This window comes from Lepidothrix coronata, unplaced genomic scaffold (assembly GCF_001604755.1).
Source record: "Lepidothrix coronata isolate B3197 unplaced genomic scaffold, Lepidothrix_coronata-1.0 Scaffold259, whole genome shotgun sequence".
Lineage (NCBI taxonomy): Eukaryota > Metazoa > Chordata > Aves > Passeriformes > Pipridae > Lepidothrix > Lepidothrix coronata.
This window is the reverse complement of record NW_016690439.1, coordinates 43,448-66,666: the sequence shown is the minus strand read 5'-3', so window position 1 is coordinate 66,666 and position 23,219 is coordinate 43,448.

Sequence of the window (23,219 nt, the reverse complement as noted above, 5' to 3'; positions counted from 1 at the left end):
TGCTAAACTTTTTACCGTTCTGTTCCAGAACATAGGTGGATTTTTAATAGCCTTGTTCTATGTTAGTTCATTTTTTTCCTGGTTCCCCATACTCTTCAAAACAATTTGCAAAGGCTAGGGTTAACTGTATTAATTCTGCATAAATAGTTTTACATAAATTAGAAATGTGGAAGTTCTGAGCTGTGCCTGGGCTAGTGAAGCAGGTGCTTTTAGTGCTCCCTGGAAGAGAAGTAGTTCCATACAAGTTTCCATCCCACCTCCCTTGGGCACCTATTTTCGTAGGAGGTGAATCACCGCTTTTCATCTCCTTTGGGTAGAAAGAGCCTGGATGACGCACAGACACTCATCATGGCGAGGCTTCGCGAACGAAGATTTGGGAAGGCTCTATCCACATTTGCTACAGGCACGTTGGTGGCTTATGAGGCCAATACGTGACAGACAAATCCGATTGCAAAAGGCGCAGCAGAAAGACTCCTTAGATGGTGTATTCTGCAATACACGGTTCTTTCTGCGCTGCCTTTTTTCCTCGAGAGTGATCCTACGTGTGTTCTCGAAGGAGACAGCTGCGTTATAGATGGTGTGTCTCCAGGCCTCCCGATTTGAGGCCAGAGTAGACCAGTTATGGTGATCAATATGGCCAAGGCTGAGATGTTGTTTCAGGGAGTCCTTGTATCTTTTCTTCGGGGCTCCTCTCATGCGGCAGCCAGTGGCAAGTTCACCATAGAGTAGGATCTTAGGGAGGCGGTGGTCTTTCATCCTGGAGACGTGTCCTGCCCATCGCAGCTGTGTTCTCAGTAACATGGCCTCAATACTTGTGACAGCTGCTTGCTCAAGAACAGATGTGTTGGTCACATAATCTGACCAGTGGATGTTTAAGATTGAGCGGAGGCAGCGTTGATGGAAGTGCACAGACACTAGCAAAGTGCATAAATGTTAGGTTATCCTGGTTAAGCTCATCCCTGAGAGCTCCTCCAGAAACTAGTATTTTCAGAGTACAGTTCAATTGGCTTATTCTGGAGGAGAACCAGGGTGGGAGGGAAGGTTATTTTGGCTGCGGTGTCAGGGCATCACTGGTCCGGCCGTCAACTGTGTGTAGCAGGAGGTTGTGGTTGTGCACCACAGGACAAGCTGTGAGCCTTGGGTTATAGTGGCCTCATGCCTGAATTTGGAGCTGTTCCAGCTAAGCACAGTCTGAGCAGCTGAAGCAAAATCTCTTTCTAGGCCTAAGGAAGGCTTACGTGTGCCTCCGGGATTGCATGGAGAGGGTAGAAAGAGTCATGTGTTACTGCAGTATGAGATTATTTTCTTTCTCTTCAGCCCTATCTTGTGAACTCCTTTTCAGAAGGGAGCAGCAACCATTTTGTTTCATTTACTGCCTGCTAAATACATAAATAAAGGAATTTCAAAGCTGTGGTTGCCACATGGGTGTATATATGTAGCCCCATTTTAGTAATGCTTTTAAAACATATTTCAATCTCACTGATGTTGCAGGTCCAAAACACGTGTCTGCTTTGCTGAGCAGGGGCGGTGGGACACACAGTTCAGGCTGTGGGGCCAATGAAGTGTGGCAGGTGGTGTTAGCAGCCTTGGTGTCTGGTTGCTGTTACACAATCAGCTAACTGCAAAAGGATGGTTCCAATCCCAAATTGTGGCATTTCTCCCGGGTATCTTAAACTTGCTGAAATCCCCAAAACTTCCCAGATGCAACTGTTGTTATTGCTTATGTCCTTTTAAGTGTATTTAGGTATGTTCTGCTTAAACTGCCTGCTCTTCATATGATTTCTACACCAGGGCTTCTCATTGCAATAAATTCCCTTGTCTTACAAATACAGTTAAGATAATTGCTCTTTTTACAACCCACACTTACCTAAACAATTTCAGTTAAGAGCTCTGAACAAGCATTTCCACATCTAAAGCAGCAGGAGTATCAAAAAGTGCTGCTGTCAAGTGATGCCCGAGCCTTGCTGGGACAGGACCTCTGCAGTCTCCTCTCACTGAGAAGGACTCAGGGCCAAGCTCCTCAGCTTGTTCCTGGGCCTGAAACAGAACTTCATCACAGATGAACTGCTGTATTTCCAAACAGCTGTGCAGCTTGGTAAGCAAATCAATATTTGGCATGGAAGGTTGCCTGGTCTCTGATTGTCTACTTCATGCTCATCGTTACTTTTCCTCCACTTGGCATTGGAATTGCTGTCATTTGGCTTGATTAACTTCCAGAAGATGGAAAAGTTGGCAAACTGTTTCTAAGGGAAACACAGTGGTCTGTGTCCAGAAGGGGGTTGTTGGAAGTGAATTTAAAATATAACAGATAAATTTAAAAAATTATTTACATTTTATTTACTGTGTGGTGGTCCCTTTGCAATTGTGCACAGAGTCTCACCAAGGTGTTACTGAGTAACAGCCCTTCTGGAGAGGGAGCTGAAAATTTTAGCCTTTCCAAGCAATTTTCTTAAGAGAGGACAGAGTTCCCAGAAAATCTGGGATAAAAAAATAATTTCCCAGAAACTCATTTTTATTATGAAAAATAAAAGTTACATATTTTATGGTCATTTTGACCATTACACTTTTGCTCATAATGCTTTTGCCAAAATGGCCTGAGGAATTTAATATTGGATTGGTATTAGCCAGAACTCCCTGTCAAACCAATTGCTTTGCTTTACACCTCTACTCTTATCCAGTTTATCTCCCTTGAGACCAAGGAGGCAGTTCTTTTGTGATGTTGTGACTTTTTCATTATTGGAATTTCTCTCTGTGCTGTGACTGTGGTGCAGAGTGTACTCACCAGCTCTCTGAACGAAGAGCATGGTAGGGTCTGTGGGTAGACAGAGTTCTGGGAGGAGCAGCACTTCCCTCCCCCTGCCCTGGGATCCTGGTAGCATGCAAAGCACAAAGTGTAATTTTACAACTGCCTGGAAAACTCTGTTTCCACTGAATCAGTAGAGTTTAAGAAGGCAAACATGAAGCAGAAAGCATTTTTCTTATCATGGCAGATCACAGGATCACAGAATATACTGAGTTGGGAGGGACCCACAAGGATCATCATCAGTCCAACTCTTAGCCTTCCTTGCACAGGCCCGTCCCCAAGAGTCACACCATGTGCCTGAGAGGATCATCCAAATGCTCCTTGAGCTCTGTCAGCCCTGGTGCTTTGCCCACTGCCCTGGGGAGCCTGTTCCAGCACCCAACTACCCTCTGGGGGAAGAACTTTTTCCTAATATCTAACCTGAACCTCCCCTGGCAAAATTAATTCAGGTTGTTTCCGACTGCGTAATGCTCTAGATGCTATTTCTAACAAAAATGTTTTAATCTGTGTCGCAGGCTGAATGTACCTAGTAGACTGTATATGTTGTCTGACTTGTGTTGTTAAAATACTTTTACTGTTATCATCAATAATTCTCCCTGTTTCCACTAGATGTGCTTCAGTATTATTCCTGGGAATAGAAACACAGACCCAGATGAGGCACACGTTGCTATGAATGGAAGCAGATGTGGCACATGGGAGCTGAGCTCCTGCTCTGGTTCCATGGGGACAACTTTTGGCGTCTCATGGGAGCGAGAATCGCCCTCAGGGGATGCTGTCTCAGAGGAGCTGGGTCCCATGTGCAGGGAGTTCTGAAGTGGGGGTTATCCTTTACCACTTCCAGCTCTACAGGACTCAGTCTTTTGTGGAGTCAGCTCAGCTGGCAGCAGAGATGGAGAAGGCACAGCTCAGGGTACCCTGTATTGCTTGAAAAAGCTCCTGATACTTCAAAATGCATGACTCAGGTGCTACTATTCTTTTAGTCACTTCCCCATCTGAAAAGCAGAGGAGAACTCTGCTTTTGCTGGTGAGGTTTCTAAGTTTAAAGGATCCCGCCTCTTGCTTTTCACTATGAAATGGGGAGATTTATTCAAGCCTGAAAATATACTTGCAAAATTATACCCAGAAGGGGAGAGCCCTGCTCCCAGGTCTCTGTACATATCTCTGGCAGAGGGATATGGGGTCACCTGGCTGCGGCTTTAGGCAGTTAAATCCCTTCACAATCCTGCAGTCAAGTCTCTTTGCAGAAGGGCTGTAAGGATTTAGGAGTTTGAGTCTCCCTGACCAGTTTTGGGACTTGGAGATTAGTTTCCGTACACCTTATGCCTTTAGAAAATCAGATGTAACGCCATGTCCTCTCTTTAGCTTTTCCATGATCAGGAGAGCACCCAGGGCAAGGCACGAGATGGGACTCTGGAAGAATGTGGGGTTTCCTTTACCTGGGGAGGTCTAGCAGGGTCACCAAAGCAGTGAGTGCTCCAGGGCTCCTCTGCTGCCCTGGAAGGCTTCTTGCACAGCAATGGGCAGCAGTGGGATGCACAATATTTGTGCTTTCATTCACTTATTTCCATGAAATAGGCATGCCTAGCTCTGCAGAAATTGTTGTTGTTATATTGTAAAAGAGACATTTAGATAAGGTTAAGAACAAATTAGAAAACTTAAAACATCACCAGAGCTGGGGCTGAGATGCAGGGTGCTCCTCTGCAGTGGTCCCTTTGTGCGAGTGCAAGTGTTGGATACATCACAAAACAGATCGTTAGTGGTGCCTGAACACAATATTCATCTGCCTCACCCAGGGCACAGATCTCCCATCTTTCTATGCATTACATCCTCATAAACTGGGCTAAAACCTGTAAAGCACTATGCTTTTTTCCTGCTTTCCTTTTGGAAAGTTCATAGTTCTTATTTTTCCACTTTCTGTTTTTTTCTTTCCCTTTTTTAATTTTTTTTATGTGTCAGTACACATTCCTATGTGAGTCTTTGTGCTTAGTTGGAGAGAGTTGTAAATCAAGCCTTAGGCTCTGCTGTTGTCAAGAGCAGTTACAAAGAATAGAAAAAATCCAAAAAGGAAAGACTTAAATGAAGACCACAAGAGGAATGAGGAGGGGAAGACTGGATAGAAAGAGAAACATATACTAACTAATTATTGGAAAGCCTCTGATTTTGAAAAAGGACAGTCTTTGATTAAAGAAAAAAAGTATTTTTTGGTATAATTTGATTCACTGCAATTCATCATCATCATCATGGCTAGGCTTCGCGAACAAAGATTTGGGAAGGCTCTATCCACATTTGTTACAGGCACACTGGTGGCTTATACGAGACAGACGTATTCCAATTTGCTAATTAGCATGCAGGCACATGGCTCCTCATAACTCCCCACACCTTTTGTTCCCTGCTTTCTCTTGCAGGTTGTTCAGTCTAAAAGAGTCTGTTCAGTTCCAGAGCTGTGTGTTTCCTCATTCAGTGCTTAATTAGACCTTCTCCGCATAGTGATCTCTTCAGAACTAATAATATTGTGTGGATTTAGACCCACTGCTATTCCCTGATCTGAATGGTCATTTTCTGTACATAAGAAATCTGTAATCCATTTAATTGATGCTGGATCATTTCTCTCTGTGACTATGAAGAGCTTTAGCATGGCCTGTTTCTTTCCGGCTTGACTTATTACAGAGACACTGTGGAAGCTATGAACTCTGAAGTTAATTCAGAAGTGAAATGGGAGCAATGGGAGTTCAGATTCTGCACTGTTTCCCTCAGCAGACACACACTGCCTGTCTGGTACTTCTGCCCACAACTGGGAGGGCAGAATGGAGGTGCTTTCATTAAAGGGCTCCCAAGACAAGCCCTGGCTTTGGAGGTATCAACAACACACTACATCCTGTTTCTGCAGAAGGAATATTTCCAATATTGTGTACTTTAATGTTCTGTTATTGAATCACTATCTGCCAGTGCAGAGCCCCACATGGCTGGGGCCAGTGGGAGGTGGGTGCAGGTGACTGTTGCCTGGCCCCTGCATTGCAGGTGGACTATCATTCATGGGATATTGGTGGGGGCAGGAACCTGGAGAAGCCAAGGCTGTGCTGAGCCTGCAGGGAGGCTGATGAGGGCAGGCTCAGCAGCAGTTATTGCAGTGTGAGGTGGTGTTCCTCTAAGGGAGATGTAAACACAGAGCAGAATTTTTGTGATGAACAAATCTAAACAAACCAAACCCTGCAGATGCCCAGTGAATCCATATATTGCTCAGTGTTTGTACACATGAACCAAAAGATGGTGTGGGACAGACACTTCGAGTGTTGCTGTACGGGTCTGTGTCCACACTCCTACGCACATCACTGAGTCCTGGACTGACTATCTGTTACTGAATCCAAGAGCCCTGTTGACTAGATATGTTTAGGCAGAGGTGTGATCTGGCAAGGGAAACCCACATATTTGTGTGCCATGGTGACAGTTCCAGCTCCTCTCCTTGCTGGCATTCCAGGTTTGTCTTTCTAAGACAAAGACTCAACTTTTAGCACCATCCTGCCAGTTGAGAGGTGTTTCTGGACACCTCATTCCTTGGTGAGAGCAGCACTCTCCCATGCAGGGCTCTCTGCTCTCAGGACCTCTCCTTTACAAGAAAAAATGGGGTGAGCTCCCTGCTCCCTACCTCAAAGTTTTGTGTTTGAAGTGAAAGTGTTTGCTTTGGAGCTTGCCAGCCATGGAGGAGGTGCAGGAGACACAGGACATAGCCCCAGTACACTCCTGCACTCTTATCCTACCACCAGATCCCAGCCTTCCCAGCTTCCAAAACGCCTGGCACATTATAAAGATACAATGTGACAGGGAAATGCATTTTTAATGAGTTTACCATTCTATATTCTGTACATCACAAACACTTTAAAAATCAAGAGCAGTAATACCAAAATGAGAGGAAGTTGCTAATGTACAAAGCACTCACCAGTGTTTGCTATGACAGATACCAGGTTTCTTTGAGGTATTTCAGTTTCTGTGAAGTAAAACGCTACCATCCCTTTGCTTCCTTGCCTGCCATTATTCCTTTCCAAGAATGAGTTATTGAATAATAACTGTCACATTTCCTGAGAGCATGAAACTTATTTATGGCTTTGTCCCTGGGCAGGAGGAAGCAAGGAGCTGCTGACAAACACCCGGATAGCTATTTGTGCCAAATTTCATTTTCAGGAAGGAGCATCTTGACTCACTTTTGTGATCTCCAGAGCATTGCCAGCAGTGTGGGGTTCAGGGGCTGAGAACCCTCAGGGGAACTTCTGTAAGCCATAGGTCATACTCAGCAGAGCGCCGGCTCCTGCCCACTCCTGCCTTTGCCTAGACAAACCAATTAGCTGAGGACGCCACTGGCTTCCAGCTCTCGAATTTAAGGATCCAAATCTTACTGATGAGGGGTATGGCAGTTAGCTGGTGAGCAGGGCTTGTGATGGAGTCACTTGGATGGAGCTTATCCTCAGACATCCATCAAACAGATGGGGATTTTGGGCATGGCGCCCTCTGTTTCATCTGTAAAGCAATTGGGGATCATATTCTTTCTCTTGTATTCAGAGGCTTACCCACTGAAGACCTAAGAAGAGCTTGAATGTTTCACTAGCTTATTACAAAACAGATGAATCGCAAGTGTTCTAGCAACAGTGGAAGCATCTACAGGAAATAATCTGGCAGGGTCAGACTCTCCCTCTCTTTACATCCATTTCCTGGATAAACTTGAGTATTTATGAATGTGTTTCCCATTAAAGGTGTCTGGAATGGCTCAAGGACTTGAACTGCCATAGTGCTTAATATTTTGTTGGTGTGAGGTGGCAATCTGGCCCTGGGAGCTCCCTGTCAGGGAGGAGAGAGCACAAGAAGTGTGAATCACTTCTCAGGGAGGCTTTAACAGGCTGCTCTCCAGGACAAAGCCACAAGATGATTCAGAGACCTGAGGGGTTTTGTCTCTCTTGCTGAGTTATAGCCTGGGAGATGAGAAATTTTCTCACTGTGATCTTCCCACAGTGGTGGGGCCAGATTGTCCCCTGTGCAGGGCTCAGTAGCCTTCAGGCTGCTCTCAGAGCCAGTGCAGGTGGCCTGAGGTTGCCATCTCAGCTCAGTGTTCTGGGGACTCTGGCAATGGAGTCTGGTGGAATTAATTCTGTGTCCACTCTGCGCCAAAAATCAGGGTTATTGCAAAGGTTCAGTTTACTTTATAGAGCTTTAAAGCAACTTTCTTGGTATGTTGCTATTAAATAGTTGGATTCTTAGGCCTGTCCTGTGCAGAGCCAGGAGCTGGACTTTACACAATCACAGAATATTCTGTGTTGGAAAGAACCTAATAGGATTATCAAAGTCTCCATATGTCTTCCTTCAGGGACACCATAAATAAGTGTGATCAGAAATATCTTGAGTGAAAAGCCAGGACAAGAGCTCTGCAGCGTGTGCCAAGGACTGCAGTAAGATTAAAACATTCTGGAGAAAGAGCTCAGCAAGAATAGTGGCAGTTGACAGTTATTTTAACTGGCAATGACTTCTCTGTAGCCAGTATAGACAAGTATTAAAAGCAGTTCAACGCTGCTACCCTCTTTTGCTTAACTGTGCAGGGGAACATGGAAAATGCTGCTACTAGAAAGAGACTGGATAGATGGCTCAAGACCATATATCCCTTGGGAAAAGTTTTACCAATTAAACGAATACTCTACCCAGGGACTGTAATTGTGTCAATACTTAAATATTTGGATAAGGAAGAACATATCTGTTGGCTTCTGTTTCTCTGAGGTGGTGTTCTCAGTGGAGACACTGACATTGATGAGCCCTTGGCTGAGTTCTGGGAGCTGGATGATCCATACCTGGAATTTCCTTTTGACATTCTGCAAAATGTGTATTTGATTTTAACCCTTTTCATAGGAAGTCCTACTATTATGTTGTATTGATTCTACTCTCATATACCTCTCAGGAAAGAGAGATAAAGAATAACTTTCCTTCTTCTATTAGCACATGCAAGGCTAAGTGTGAACCGAGCCTCAAGCTGAATAAAATCTGTTATAGAGCATCTACTCAGGTCCTCAGTAGTGGCTGCTGTAAGGCTGATCTTAGCTAATATTAATGCCTCCTTTCAGGACCGAAATGACAAACATCACTTTTTGTTCCTCTGCTGAGCACTAAGTCCATGTTTTCAGTTCACATGCAGGTGTTGGTACCGCTGCAGCCCCCGGAATATGCCCACTTCCTCACCTGGTCTGCTTCTGTGATTGAAATGTCTCTCTTCTGGTTGAGGTTTGAGCAATGAGATGATAATTTTTAAACACACTTCCTCTTTATGGTAGCAATATTTTTCCTTTTTCCTTAGGTCTCAGTTTTGTTGGCAATAAAAGCAGTCACCTATGGTGTTTTTGCATTCAGAGAATTCACCTACTTTGAAATGAATTTACTAAGCAATATAGCCCCAAACTCATGAATAAAATTCTCTTGGGAAATATTTCTGTAACTTGAGAGGAATTTTTATGGCACTGAAAACTCAATGTTCCCAAGTGTTTGGAGAAGATTTGGAAATATCCTGTGCAATTTAATTCTTTCTTTGTATACAGTGTTCAAGGTCTGTCTGTTGAGGTAAAGCCATAGGATGTATTTTACTCTTTGAGAACACAAAGGAGTCATAGTCATGGAATGGTTTGGGTTGGAAGAGACCTTGAAGACCATCTCGTTCCATGGACAGGGATACCTTCCACTATCCGAGGTTGCTCCCAGCCCCATCCAACCTGGCTTTCTACCCTTCCAGGGATGGGGCAGCCACAGCTTCTCTGAGCAACCTGCGCCAGGGCCTCACCACACTCCCAGGGAACAATTTCTTCCTAGTGTCTAATCTAACCCTGCCCTGCATCAATGTAACAGTGCAGCCCTGGGTAACGTGATCAGAGGCAGGACCCCTTTCTAAGTGGCTTGGGTGCATGTGGCCTCGTTAGGGCCTGAGAAAGGGAAGCCCTGCACTGCAGTGCCAGTAAGGATGAATTCAGACTCTGGGCTTACCCCACGATGCTTGTCATGATGATTTTTGTAGCTCACCCCGCTGCACTTCACAAGAGCCATCTGCTCAAAATAGAGATGGAGTTGGAGCAGTTCCTTTATGTAGATCTGTGCACAGAGCAGAACAGATCCGGGCTAAAAAGCTGCAAAAAGGTAAGAGCTTTAGTGGCTGATTACATTGCTGGGTGGTTGGTCTGTGTCTGGCCAAGACCACCATGCAGCAAATGTGGATGGCTGGGAGATGGGGGGATCAGCATTTTCTATATGAAGCAGGTGTGGAGGTGAGAACTGCTAATTTGCGACTCAGAGAATAAAGGCTGTAAAGACTGGGTCACCTTTATACGTCAGCTAATTTTGAGAGCACTTACAAAGAGTTCTACATCCTAGTATCTGGTGAATTCTCTTGACTGGCTTTGGAGCTTCCCAGGTACCTTACCAGTGGGAAATACATAGTAAAATTTAGTACTTGAAATGTGCAGGTCTTTAATAATGCTTGATTCATGCTGGAAAGAAAGAGGAGGAGAACTATCACTCCACTGCATTTTTTTTCCTTTTTTTGGCATATAGGGAAATAACATCTCATAACAAATAGATGATGATGCTCTGAGATGGTACAGTGTGTGAATGTCTACACTATTCATCATCTTGCTGGCTGAAAGGGATGTGTGTAAAACTAAAGGAAAGGGAGCTAGAAATGCATTGCTTGACATTGGTCCCCCCTAAGGTATGTCAAGGGATTTTGACCCTGCTGCAGGTACATAGTAGTTGTCCTGGAGAAAGGAAATTATATTCTCTTACACAGATCTTCTGTGACCATAGCAAATCAAATTCTTAATTCTGACTTATTTAAGTGCAGTAAACTGCACATAATTTCTTTAGGAAATAATGCCACAGCCTCATTCAGCTTGAAAGCTGCATGGTGGGATCTTGGGCACGGCCTGATGTTGGACAAGGCTGGGCCTTGCTGAGCGTCTGCCGCCTGCAAAATGAACTGGAGACATTAGAACAACAGGCTCCTTTGTAAACTGTCATTGGTCCTGCAAAGAGCTTCCTTCATGAGTGCTAGTTCTGAATGTGCACACTGTAATTAATTGGGTTCTTTAAAGGCCCCTGGGATTTGTTTGCTGTAGGGGAAGTTTGAGGGCAGAAGAGTCCAGGGCTAATTCTCAGCACAGTATTGTTATTTTCATAACACCACCCGGCCAATGTGAAATGTTTTGCATATTAAAAGAAACTCAGAAATCCCTATGAACTGGACTGAGGTGTCTCATGAGATGGCGACTTTCCTGAGCATTTCTGGGGGTTGGGAAAAGAAGCTGGACAAGAGTGTACAGTGTGTCTCTTAGGTTGGCCTTTTGATGCTTACACAGAGTAAAATAAACACAGGAGTCGTGTTGTGTTGAACTAGTTCCCCACAAAGCAGTCTAACAACAGAGATGTGTAAACAACAGCATGGCAGCAGTAAAGGCAATTATGGGAAAACCGAGTTACACAGGAGAGGCAGCGATGCCTCCTGCTGCCGTGTCTGGGGAATCGCGATGAATCGCGATGAAACGCTGCCGAGGCTCGGGAGGGCTTTGCTGTGCCCAGAGCCCGCCCTGGGTCCCCAAGAGCCCCCGGGCAGCTGTGTGGGCACGGTCAGTGCCTTGCTGGGCTCTGAGCACCCAACTTCCAGCTCTTGCTGTATGAATCTCAGCAGCCAGTATAAATCTCAGCAGCCAGTATGAATCTCAGCTGCTATCTCCTGATAGTGTCCAGGGAGTAGGTGGTCTTGGCTGTGGTAGGGGACGGTGCTGCTGCTTTTGGAGCACAGCATCAGGCTTTACAATGGGTTGCATGTGACTTAGCTATCAAAGTTGTGCTTTCCAGGATTAGAGCTGAACTCTTATAAATATCAATATTACTTCTGAGCCTGTTCATCTGGCTGCTTGGAATGTCTCCTCTACTCTGCCTGAACACAGGAAAGGAGGAAGTGACATTGGCATCTTGTGGCTAAGGCTTGTTCTGCATTGTAGCACTGATTTTTCACCAGACTTAGTTTACTCCTGACTACTAACATGGGGAATAAGTGAAGTTTGGTAAAATCCCTCGAACTGGGGAAGGGAAGGTTTGCAGCTTCTGTGGAGGCTTGGCAAGAATGGCTGAGCCAAAAACAGTGACCCTGCTCCATAATCAGAGGGAGGCTCAGGCACAGCCATTGCAAAGACATAGGGTGACCTCACTGGGGCCACAGTGTCCTCAAGAACAGTATGTGTGGTGACGAGAATGCTGGTGTGTACAAGGAGCATGGCCATTGGGGTATTGCCTGCATCAGCAGGCTCTGTAGCCAAGTAAGAAATCCAGCAGTGCAGGTGCTGTTGAAAAGAGACTTTTTACATGGAGCCACAGGTTCCAGACATAGCTGCTGGCCAGCTCTGTTCCTCACAGCTGTGTTGCTGCAAGCAGAGGGACGCCTGGGTGACAGGGCTGGCACTGTGTGCGAACGTGGTGGCACTTGTACCAGAGGCCAGAGAGAGCGGCAACCCCGGCTGAAGAAGGAGGGAGGCTCTGAAGGGAGGGATGAGCCACACTTCTCATCTCTTTGAGCACTCCACCATCTTGCCTTTGAGAAAAGGAAAGGAGAAGTTTGGTGTAATAAAGTATAAGATAACAAGCCAGGCTCCTCAGCTTACTAACCACAACCGTGCAAAAACTGAAAGTGAGAAACACCTTTTAAAACAAATGTGCACACAGTTATTATATCTTTTTAGCACAGTTTTACTTGAAGGTTATCACACAGTACTTTTTTGTGAAGGTAATATAAAAGACAAGATTTTGCACCTTGACAAGCTGCCTTGTCTTTGAAATGTGATGCTTCACATTTAGTAGGTGTAATAACCAAAGGACTCAGGGTGACACACAACCAAATTAGTTTCTCGCATCTGAAGACAAGTGGGACATTTGTTAGCAAATGCAGAAAAGCAGCTTCCTCCTGCCAAAACCCACTTGCGGAGCTGCTGATTAGACAGCAGTGCAATTCAGATGAAAGATTATCTGCCATTTTAAATACGTGTAAGTTTAATATAACAGATAAAGACTGTCTCAGAGGGATATTATATCTATGGAGTCACCGTTTTAAGAGGTGATTACAACACAAGCAATTGACTGACATGTGGAGTATATGCTAAACGATACCTTGAGTGCTAATGATGGTTCACTTGGCAGCCTGACAGGTCTCTAATCCATTTATAACAGCACTGAAACTGAAGTGCAGGAGCTGCTCCCATATGGCATTGGCACTGCATGGGCACGAAGTGGCAAAACTCAGCACTGTGCAGCGAACCACCTGGTTGACTGCAGGTGTAGGACTGTGAGCTGTCAGCAGACACCTGAATCCCTGCTGCCGGTTCCTGAAGGTGTGCTGGATGAGGCTGGGCCACCCCATACTGTGGGTCTTTCTGTCTGTAATGTCTGCATGGAAGCCAAACAGCACAGTTTGAACACTGAAAAACACATCTGAGAAGCTCTCTATTAATAGTTGTCACTGTGTTACTTCTCCCAACTCAAAATCACATAAGATCTGAGAACATTAGAGATAATGAATTGTACAGATCTTTTTTACTTTAACACATACCTATTTATCACTTGAGTTTATTACAGGTTTTCTTACTTTCTTTTGTCATAAACTATGGATTTGATGAAATCTTTTGGTAAACAGAAAAATATAAACCTTTTAATAGTCTTGTTACCCTGAATAAAAAAACAACCACACACATGGACCAGGAGCCAAGGATTTGGTGATTATCTCTGTTTGGTAATTATCTCTGTTTGCTAGGGAGGCAGCTGGAGTTTCACGTGGTGTGTTCAGCAGCAGCTACTCAGCATTGCCTGGGACATTGTAATTAGGGCCGTTCCTCCTGCGTGATGCACAGCCTGCCTTCACAGCAGGGCTTCTCCTTCAAACTCCTCACACCTGTCTGAGGGTGTACAACCCTGTTTTCTTAATTCTTCTATGGCTGTTTTGGCACAGAGTTGCCAAAACTGGGTTTGTTTTGGGGGCATTCTCAAGAGGGGTGGGTGGGCAGGGAGGGGACAAGCATCTCCAGAGGTAGCAGCAGCCCAGTGTGGCCTTAGGGACATGGGGAAGAAACACTGCAAGGTGTTGAGGAGTTTGATTTGGACTCCAACGCTCCAGGCCTGCTGCCTGCAAAGTAACCAGGCATGGGTAGTCTTGTTTTGCCTGCTATGGGCTTGCAGTGGGTAGTCTTGTTTTGCCTGCTATGGGCTTGCAGTAGCACCCAGATGGTAGCGGTGCACTGATGCCCCCCCCATCAGCAGATGTGCTGCAAGGAGCAGAGGCTCAAGGTGCCTTCCTCTGCTGTCTTGGACATCACTGTACAGGAGAATGTGGCATGGGTGCAGACTGAGACTGGGAGATCAACCCAGCTGACACGCTTCTCACAGTCCCTGAGTCTTCAGCAGAGCTGCAGAGGAGGGCGGGAGGGTCTGGGGGCTGAAAGGAGGTCAGAGTGGGGAGAGGCTAGCACAGGCTTTGAGTCAGGGCAAAAGGGCACAGCAGGCTAAAGTCTGACCCAGAAAAAAATCTCATGATGTCAATCACTTCAGTTGCCATGATGGCTTAGGTTTTATTGAAGAGAGAGCCAGAGGTGTCCTCTCTGAACTTTGTGGGCAGCTGTGCAATCACCCAGTGCCTGGGGTTGGTCATGCTGTGCCAAGCCATGGGCTTTCTTCATGAACAATCTCCCACAAAGGAAAAAGCCTTTAGTGCTACCCAGATGAGGTGATAGTGGGGTATCACTAGCACCCAGCAATGCTCTACTTTCTATTAGAGCCCCCTCCTCTCACTGGCTCTGCCACTTGCAGGTTAATCCTCCAGTCTTGCAAACTTGGCCTTGCTGCTTCTTCCGTGATCAGGGACTCTGCCAAAAACAATGCCCTGATGCAGATAAAAGCCTGATAAATTATAGCTCCTCACGTCTTGAGTACAATGAAATGTTATGCAAAGAAAAAGACAAGAGACCATTTCAGAGCCTTTTATGGTGATTCATCTGGGAAATTATCTGGGAGCAGATAATTTAATGCTAATGGTTGTTTTTTTCCCAGTGTCATTGTCAGATGATATTCCAGCATTCTCTCTTCATGCAGAATGGGCTGGGATTTGCTTTGAAATTCATCAGCTACACAGTGAGATGAGTAACAAGCAACCAAGATCAGGAAATATTTTTGGGGGGATTATGGTACCTTCCAGAGACTGAATTTTTTTACTGACTGTCTGTGGCAAAATCATAGTCTAGGGACTAAACACTTGGTTGGTGCCAGGTGTTCTAACTACAGTGAGCTCAAGGAATTGCACTTCACGGGAGCTCTAGATGCAGCAAAGGCCCTGTGTGCAGAGAACAAGCAGAAGTGCTTGAAAGAGGGAAGACAGAGGATGGGCAGAGCAGGAGAATGGTTTTTGTCAATTAGTTTACTGGAAATGCTGAAATTGTTCATTTGCCATGTAAACACTGTTTAATTTTTGAGCCCTTACAATAAATGTGGTGTAGCAGAGATGCAGGTGCTTTGTTAGCATGTGGTGGCAGTACCCTCTCCCTGTCAAAGCCCATTAGCCAAGTGATTAGAACACTTGGCAGGGTGGGGGGGCCTGATTCCAACCTCCTCTCTGTTACAGCATTCTGAGGGAGCATGCCCTTGCTCTCTGCTTTTTATTTCCTCCTCTTGACACATACAGCTTGCATGACCCAGACATCCAAGAGTCCCAGCCTCCTCCTGGAGATGTGGGAGAGCTTCATCCAGTTCCTCACTCCAAACTGGGCTGGCAAGGAGCAATTTTTCTTATTTTTCTCCTCAAAGTTTCTGAAGTGTTCCTAGAACATGTGCCACAACTTGAGACTGTTCTTCATTTTGCTGTTCCCTGCCACTGCTGAAGAGCCCCCAGTTTCTGACATTCATAATATAAAAAAAAAAAGCCCTTCTGTCTAGAGCGGTCAAACCAAGTGTTTTCATGTTATCGCACAGTCCTCAACACACTGTCCTGCTATGTCTAGCTCCAGTTCTTTTTTGGACAATAATTGAACCCAATGGTATACCAAGACTTGACACATAATAGAAAATAGTCTGAAACAAATTGAAGGAAAATGCATTTGTGATCAAAATGACCCTAAAGTGTAACACGTGCTGTATCTTATGATGAGTGGTGACACAGAAACACAGTTGAGATGTTGAGACCCTAGTGGCAAACACTTTCCTTCATGTAAAAAAGTGATGTGAAATCACAGCTGTTGTTTTCACACCAGGTGGACCAAAAAGCCCCAAGTGCAAAACCTCTATCTGCAGAAACGTTACATCCAGCTAAATACAGATTCTGCAAGGTCATGACTTCTTTCTGCAATTTTCACTAATTTATTTCAATTTTTTGATGCCTCTTAACATACTTACAGAACTTTTACCTCTTACCTAATGTTTTCTTGGTTGTGCAAACCTTCTGATGGAGAGCTTTGTGATTTTGTATCTCCATGCACAATTCTGACATATTGTTTTGTGTTCTTAAATCCTTTGAAACTCTTTTTCCCTGTATCTTTTTTCTCTTGTGCTACAAAAGAAAAGTCTGCATGATCATTTCACTGGAGAAAAGTATATTCTTTGATAATGAAATTCAGGGAAATACCTTTCCCCTTTTTTTTTGACAAGGTAAAAAGAGACAAATGGGAAGATACATAGGAGCTGTTGTTTAATCAAGTCTCTAATAATACATGACTTGTCTTCAAAACAGTGGGAATAGGTTTAATGCTAAAGCCTATCTGTTTCTTTTATGGCTCTGGTGATCTTAACTGTAAATAAAATTTAAAATGACAGATATGAAAGCCTGCAGAATAATTGCTCTGGGGGTAAAAAGCTGGTGATGGATTTGATGCTGATCCTGGGATTTTTCTGGGTACAGTTTTGCGAGCCTGACAGATACCTTATATCCAGGTTTTCTACTATTTTGGATGTACTCATAGACATTGAAACGTGCTTGGAAAAGAATAGTATCCTATGAATGTTTAAACAAGGACATAGAAAGTGCCTTGGGCCTCCCGTGCAGAGCTGATGTGCAGCAGTGGGTGCCAGTAGCGGCCTCTTGTTGTGGACTCACTGGAGTGCCAGAAGCCATGAGGAGTGGATGTGACAGAGGTTCAGATTTTTTGTCTTGTGTTTTTCTGTCAAACATCCTCAGTGCAGCAGCTGGTGGGCTTTTTGCTGGTTTCATGCTCCAGGGGCAGATTTCCATCCTTCCCCCAGGGTGAGTCCTGTAGGACGGGCTCCCACCATCCGGCCCATTCCTGGGCAGATGCTCTGACAGTGGGTGTTGCCCATTCTCTCAAATCTTTAAAACCATAAAGCTCAGCATCTAGAGACATGAAGTATAAGACTAATATAGCACAAATATTGCAGGTAGGAGCATTAAGCGGAGTTGTATTTCCGGGTCACATATACCTTCTGGACAGTCACAAACAAATAAAAAGGAAAGATAGGCCCTGTGGCTGAGGCAGGTTGCTGCCAGGTATTCCCGCATCCAGTTGCTCTGTGTCTCCTCTCAGTGTGATGCAGCTGGGGTTGGTCATTCAGGTTCCTGATGCTGCATCCAACGTTGACTTCTGACACTAGGAAGGTGTCTAAAGCAACGTGTGTGACCAGTATTTCCACACTGGCATTTCCTCAGTGTCGGAACCAGATAAACACCTGATGCCTCCATGAACTTCTTGTTCCTTTGAGGCCTATCTCCAACTTGTGTTGTATGCAATAGCATGTTAATCAAATTTGGTGAAATTGAGAAGTTTGGCAGTATGTTTGGCATGGTTTATGCAAAATTCCGTGATAGTTCTCTTTCAGTTTTTTGCATTCATTTTATATTATTCCTTGTTAAAGTCATTTGGTTCAAGGCCATAGTGAGCAATAAGGATTAGCTGTGGTTTCTGTTAGCTGTGGTCTGTAACAAGATTTGAGACAACTAAAGGAATTTGCAGTGAGTCACTGGCATACCAGTGTTGTGGTACATGTGAGTGAGGGCTTGACTGGGGCTGCATTAAAGCTGGAAGTTCTCTGGAGGCAGCTGCTGCCCACCATGTGCTGTGGTTCCAAGCCCAGCAAATTGGTGTTTGAATCTAATACACTAAAAAGTACTCAGGCAGCTCCTCTGCAAAGCCAGATACCCCAGACCCAGTCAATCAGTGTTTAAGATACCCCATTGCTTCTGCCAAGCTGGGGACTTAGGACGGGTCAAGCAGCAAAACTTGCCCCTGGTTTCAGCAAAGGCTTCAGATGTACCTTATGGGAGAGCACATCTCCAGGAATGCTGGAGAGCTCTCCTTGCTTGGGATGGGATGGGATAGGATGGGATGGGATGGGATGGGATGGGATGGGATGGGATGGGATGGGATGGGATGGGATGGGATGGAATGGGAAGGGATGGGATGGGATGGGATGGGATGGGNTGGAGAGCTCTCCTTGCTTGGGATGGGATGGGATAGGATGGGATAGGATGGGATGGGATGGGATGGGATGGGATGGGATGGGATGGGAAGGGATGGGATGGAATGGGAAGGGATGGGATGGGATGGGATGGGATGGGATGGGATGGGATGGGAGAAGGCTGGAAGCACAGCAGGGTGTGCAGGCACATGCCTGCTCTAAGAAGAAAACAGTACCTGGGAGTTAAACATTCAAAGGCATCTCCTTTGACCAGTTTTTTGAAGAGGAGCTCAAACTGTGGAGGGTACACCCTGCACCTTCTAATCTGCACTTCATTATATGAGACTCTGTGTTAAGTTTTAAAATCTGTTTTGACAAGCATTTTATTTGGCTGCTTCAAAGAATAAATAATTCAGCATCCCCCCAAATGTTTTTTGCAATTAATAAAATTATGTTTATACCATTGAAATAAAATATTGAAGACAGAGTAAAATGAGTGTGAGTAACACAGCCATGAATCTCGTTCACAACTCTGCGTTCTGCCATTCAACAATGCTTCTTTCACTGCCTCTTGTTAGTTGTGTGTTTGCAAACTGCTTTGACAATATTGGAGAAGCACAGAGACTTTCTCTGGGCTGAAACGGTGTGAGGGCCCTGGTGCAACCCCTGACCAGGTCCAGGCTGTCACCGGCCTTAGTAGGGCAAATTCTGGCTCCTGGGTGTGAAGGGTCACATGACCATACTGTGTCCTGGGGGAGAAAGAGATATTCACACCACAGCAAACTCTTTCTCCCTTAGCCATGATCCCTGCTTGCTAAGTCCTTGTGTACTGCTAGATGGATCACTTTGAGGTTAAGGAATAGAACATTATTTTGAAAATATTTTAAAAATCTTTTTTACAGTGTTTTTTTGCCAAATGTAAGGAGCAACTGGGTTCCTGCTGTTGGTGAACATGGATCTTTAGAATGGTTATTTGTGTTACTCTCCTTGTTGCTTTTTTATGTACATTTTGCTTTATCACGGTTCCTAAGTGTGATGCTCAGCATGCTCAGTCAGTACCTCCTCCTCGCCCCAGGCAGCAGGGACGGAAGCAGCCACACATGGCACCACCTGTCCCATGGCTGTATGCACAGAAGTTCAGAAGAGCATTTGCTAGTGTCCAAAAGTGAGTGTCTTTTTCAGAGGGGGCTTTGCAGAGGTCCTCATGCCACATCTCACAGTTGACTCCTCAGGACTGAGCTCACAGGAACTCCTTCAAGGAAATCCCATGGCATCTATCATAGATATGCAACAGGAGTAGGGGGGATGAAATTTCTCTGGCACCACATAGCTGTTGGTTTGTCTTACTAGATATTTATACATATTTATATATTCCCCATGCCATGATTGTTCCTTCTGTCAATGACAAGGCACAGCAGATGGGAGCAGAAGCAGCTGGCATAACAAATGTAGAAAGCATAAATGCTGAAGGTAAACATTTACAGCAGTTTTCCCAAACAGTCCTTTTCTGAGGCTAACAGTATCTATAAAGAGATTCCTGTGACATTTCCCCTGCACAGGTCTGCAGAGTGCAATGTTTGGTCTTGGCAGACTGGATGCAGTTTATCTGAAGTAAGGAGCAGTCTGTGTTTGTGCTCCGAAGAGCTGTTTCAGTAACCTCTCAGCCTTCCCTTATCCTTGGTTTTATTGGGACAGTGCTCTTCCTTTATTACTGTGAGCTGCACTTTAGCTGTATTAGCTAAATAAAGAGTGTGATCTACACTTCCTCTTACTTGCCAATGGTTCTAGAAGAGATGCTGGCTTTGTGTTGATCTTCCATCCTATGCAGACAGGTTCTTCCCATCAGCAAAGTACAAATGTTGCCCAGTTAAGCACTCAAAACACAGTGATGCCAGAGCGGAAGTTTTCTGTACCAAATTAACCTGCATCCTGGCTGTAAATCCCAGAAATGCAGGTCTAGCAGGGAAGAAACATATCAGGAACCAAGGGAAGGGAAAGCCCTGGGTCAGCAGCCAATGAGATTGTCTAATTATTTAAAAAAACCCAAACAAAAAAAAGAAACACGTGTTTTTCTGTAGCTTCACCTACAAAACCAACTGAGTTGCTGTGGCCAAATTTTCAAAAAGAAAAAAAATCATTAGGCTGAGAAATTTCTCTAATTCTGTAAAGTTTTAACTTAGAACAGCAAGCGGGAGACGTTGCAGTGAGCAGTGTCAGTCAGCAACGCTAACAGACTGCTCCTGGCCCCACATAAGCTTCCTAAGTAAGTTCATTTCAGAGATTTAATGCATTATGTAGTTGAGCGTCTGTGTGATTTATATTTTCATGACATATGTCATCTCATCTATGTCTACTGGGTCTGTCCTTACTGACTCCATCATTAATTGATGGAGTTCAGATGACTCTGAAGTTAGTTTGACGCATGGATGAGCCATTGCTGGGGAGTGCCTGCTGCAGGAACTCTGCTCAATTGCTTTACATTCTGTAATGAAATGGCCATTTGCAACCCACTTTAAGAAAAACCTCCCTTCTTTTCTCTGCCACAGTAGCTTCCATTGATTGATTTCACAAAGTTGATCATGTTTTAAAGGACAAGACCATCAACCATGTAGCTCGGGCTGTCTCAGGCACAGGGTGTAGTTGTGACAGTCTGAATGAATACAAATGTGTCGCCAGAATATCCATCCCTGCACGTGGTGTTGCAAGAGTGGAGATGAATTTTACATGTTCTAACTGGGAGGGATTTTAGATCTCTAGAGACATGTTGTCTAGAAGAAAACAGCAGAGAAATTAAGGCGTCTCAATTAAATCTAATCTCAAAGTGTTAATTGATAGTTGCTGGGCATCAGATACATCTAATAATTTATAAGTCAACCATAAAAGCAAAGTATTGGCATACTGATGTCTATTGTAGTTTACTGGGGGATTAAACATGAGAGGAATGTTAGTACAGTGTGTCCTCTCTCCTTATTTTCTCTCTTCCTCTTTGCTTAAGCTCTCTTTATTTGCCTGCACAGAATGAATGGCTGTTAACTGCTTTCTCTGCAGCACCTGAACTTGTTACCATCCATTCAGAAAAATTGCCAAAAAAAGGGAAAGCAAAAGGAAAGTCTTGTTTTCATTTCACAGACAAGACAGAAAAAGTAGTGTCAGGTGTTTGCATTAGAAAAATAGGAAAGGAAACTCAGAGAGAACAAATCTGATTTCTAATTGCTGTCTCTGTTTTCTGTACATCTGTTCAACATGAGAAATAATGAAATAATAAAAGATTCCTCTCCGACCTGTTAGCATGCCTAGCACAGGGCACTCCCACTCTGCCTTGGTATCTCTTTTGGCAGAGTGATTGTATTTTATTGTCTTGATTTAATTTTAACTGCTGCTTGAGCCTTTCACTGACATTGCATTGACATCAGCCACATGCCTGGTTGCTTGCTCCATCTCTGAAGCAGCTGGGGCAGCATGTGCCCCTGAGCCTTTGCCTGCCACCAGGTTTCAGGTCAACATAAGAAAAAAGAAAGAAACAGACTATTTTACTATGTGTTATTTCTATTTCTCACTCTTTATGGTGAACAGATATTTTGTCCTGCTGTGCATCTCTCCTTGTAAGTCTTCGAGCTATTCTGAATATATGAAAGGTTTCCTTATTAAAAGAGAGAGGTTGTGGATGGAGAGTAGCAAAGTCCCATCTCCACATTACTAAAAAGTCCTCCACGTTGTCTTTTCCATGTTGTATCCCCTGAGCAGCTATACTGCTGATGCCAATACCAGCCCTGGTGTTCCAGGTACCGTGCTATTTGCCCCACAGGGACTGACGGGAACTCCCCAGTGCTGATGGGCAGGAGCTGGACTTGCTGCCTTATTCTATGCTGAGCTGACCAGTTAGAGGTGCTGAGCCCTCCAAACCAGCTTCTCTCTGTTGAGAGTCTCAGTGCTTTATATCACCCTGTGTTACACAGGGATGAGTTGAGCTACTGGCTGGCACATTATGTAATAATATATTGCTCTTTAGGGATTTGCTGACAAATCAACTGCCAACAAATTACAGCTCTACCTCCCTTGGGCTGCCTCCCTCCTCCCCAAAGCACAGCTTTCTGCTTAAACCAAGTGAAGCTTGTAAGGGCACATGTCAAAGCTTCTCTGCAGAGCCATGTCCTGCTGTAGCATTGTGAAAGCCCCTGACCAGCACTGAGGGACCAGGGCTGTGACATGCAGCCTCCTCACCACTGACCACCCCACAGAGCTCAGCATGCTCAGGTGTGGCAAATCAGAAAACATTTCTTAGGTGGTGAGCAGGGATCTGCAATAGGGCAGATTTTTCACCATCTATTTTTCTAGATTTACTCAGTAATTCAGAAAATAATGTAATTGAAAAGTCTCTTTAGCTCAGGATTACATTCGTCAGTAGAAGATAAGGGCAGTATCGGTCAACACAGGATTATGGTATAGTGTTACGGCAAAAATGGATGTGTTTTTCTTGGGCGGGGGGGAAATACTAACATTGTCCTATTTCAATCATATTTCTTTGAGAAAGGCAGCTGAAAGATGTTACACTAGACTGTTTTCCCATAATCTATTGTGTGTCAAAAACTGCCCACCACAGTGGAGCATGCAGAGGAGTGGTGTGTGTGAGCGGGGCAGCTCCTGCAGGGCCAGCTCATGCACAGACAAGAGACTTGCCCATGAGATTATATACCTCCCTGTTGGCACCGAGGGTATCTGTTTCTTCTGATGGTTACCACGGTTAATACACTCTACGCAATGCAATAAATTGGTGGCCAGATAGGATGTTGTGACAGTCATGGTGCAGGTATCAATACCTCAGATGCCCTGATTTTGGTACCCAAAGAGGACAAAACTGGGCTCCTCCTTGTCGCTGTTAAAGTCGGAACGGCCAAAGAGACACAGATATCAGACGTAGTCCAGGTGTAAGGTGATCAGGAAACTGTTGCTCTCAAGTGTTTCTTTT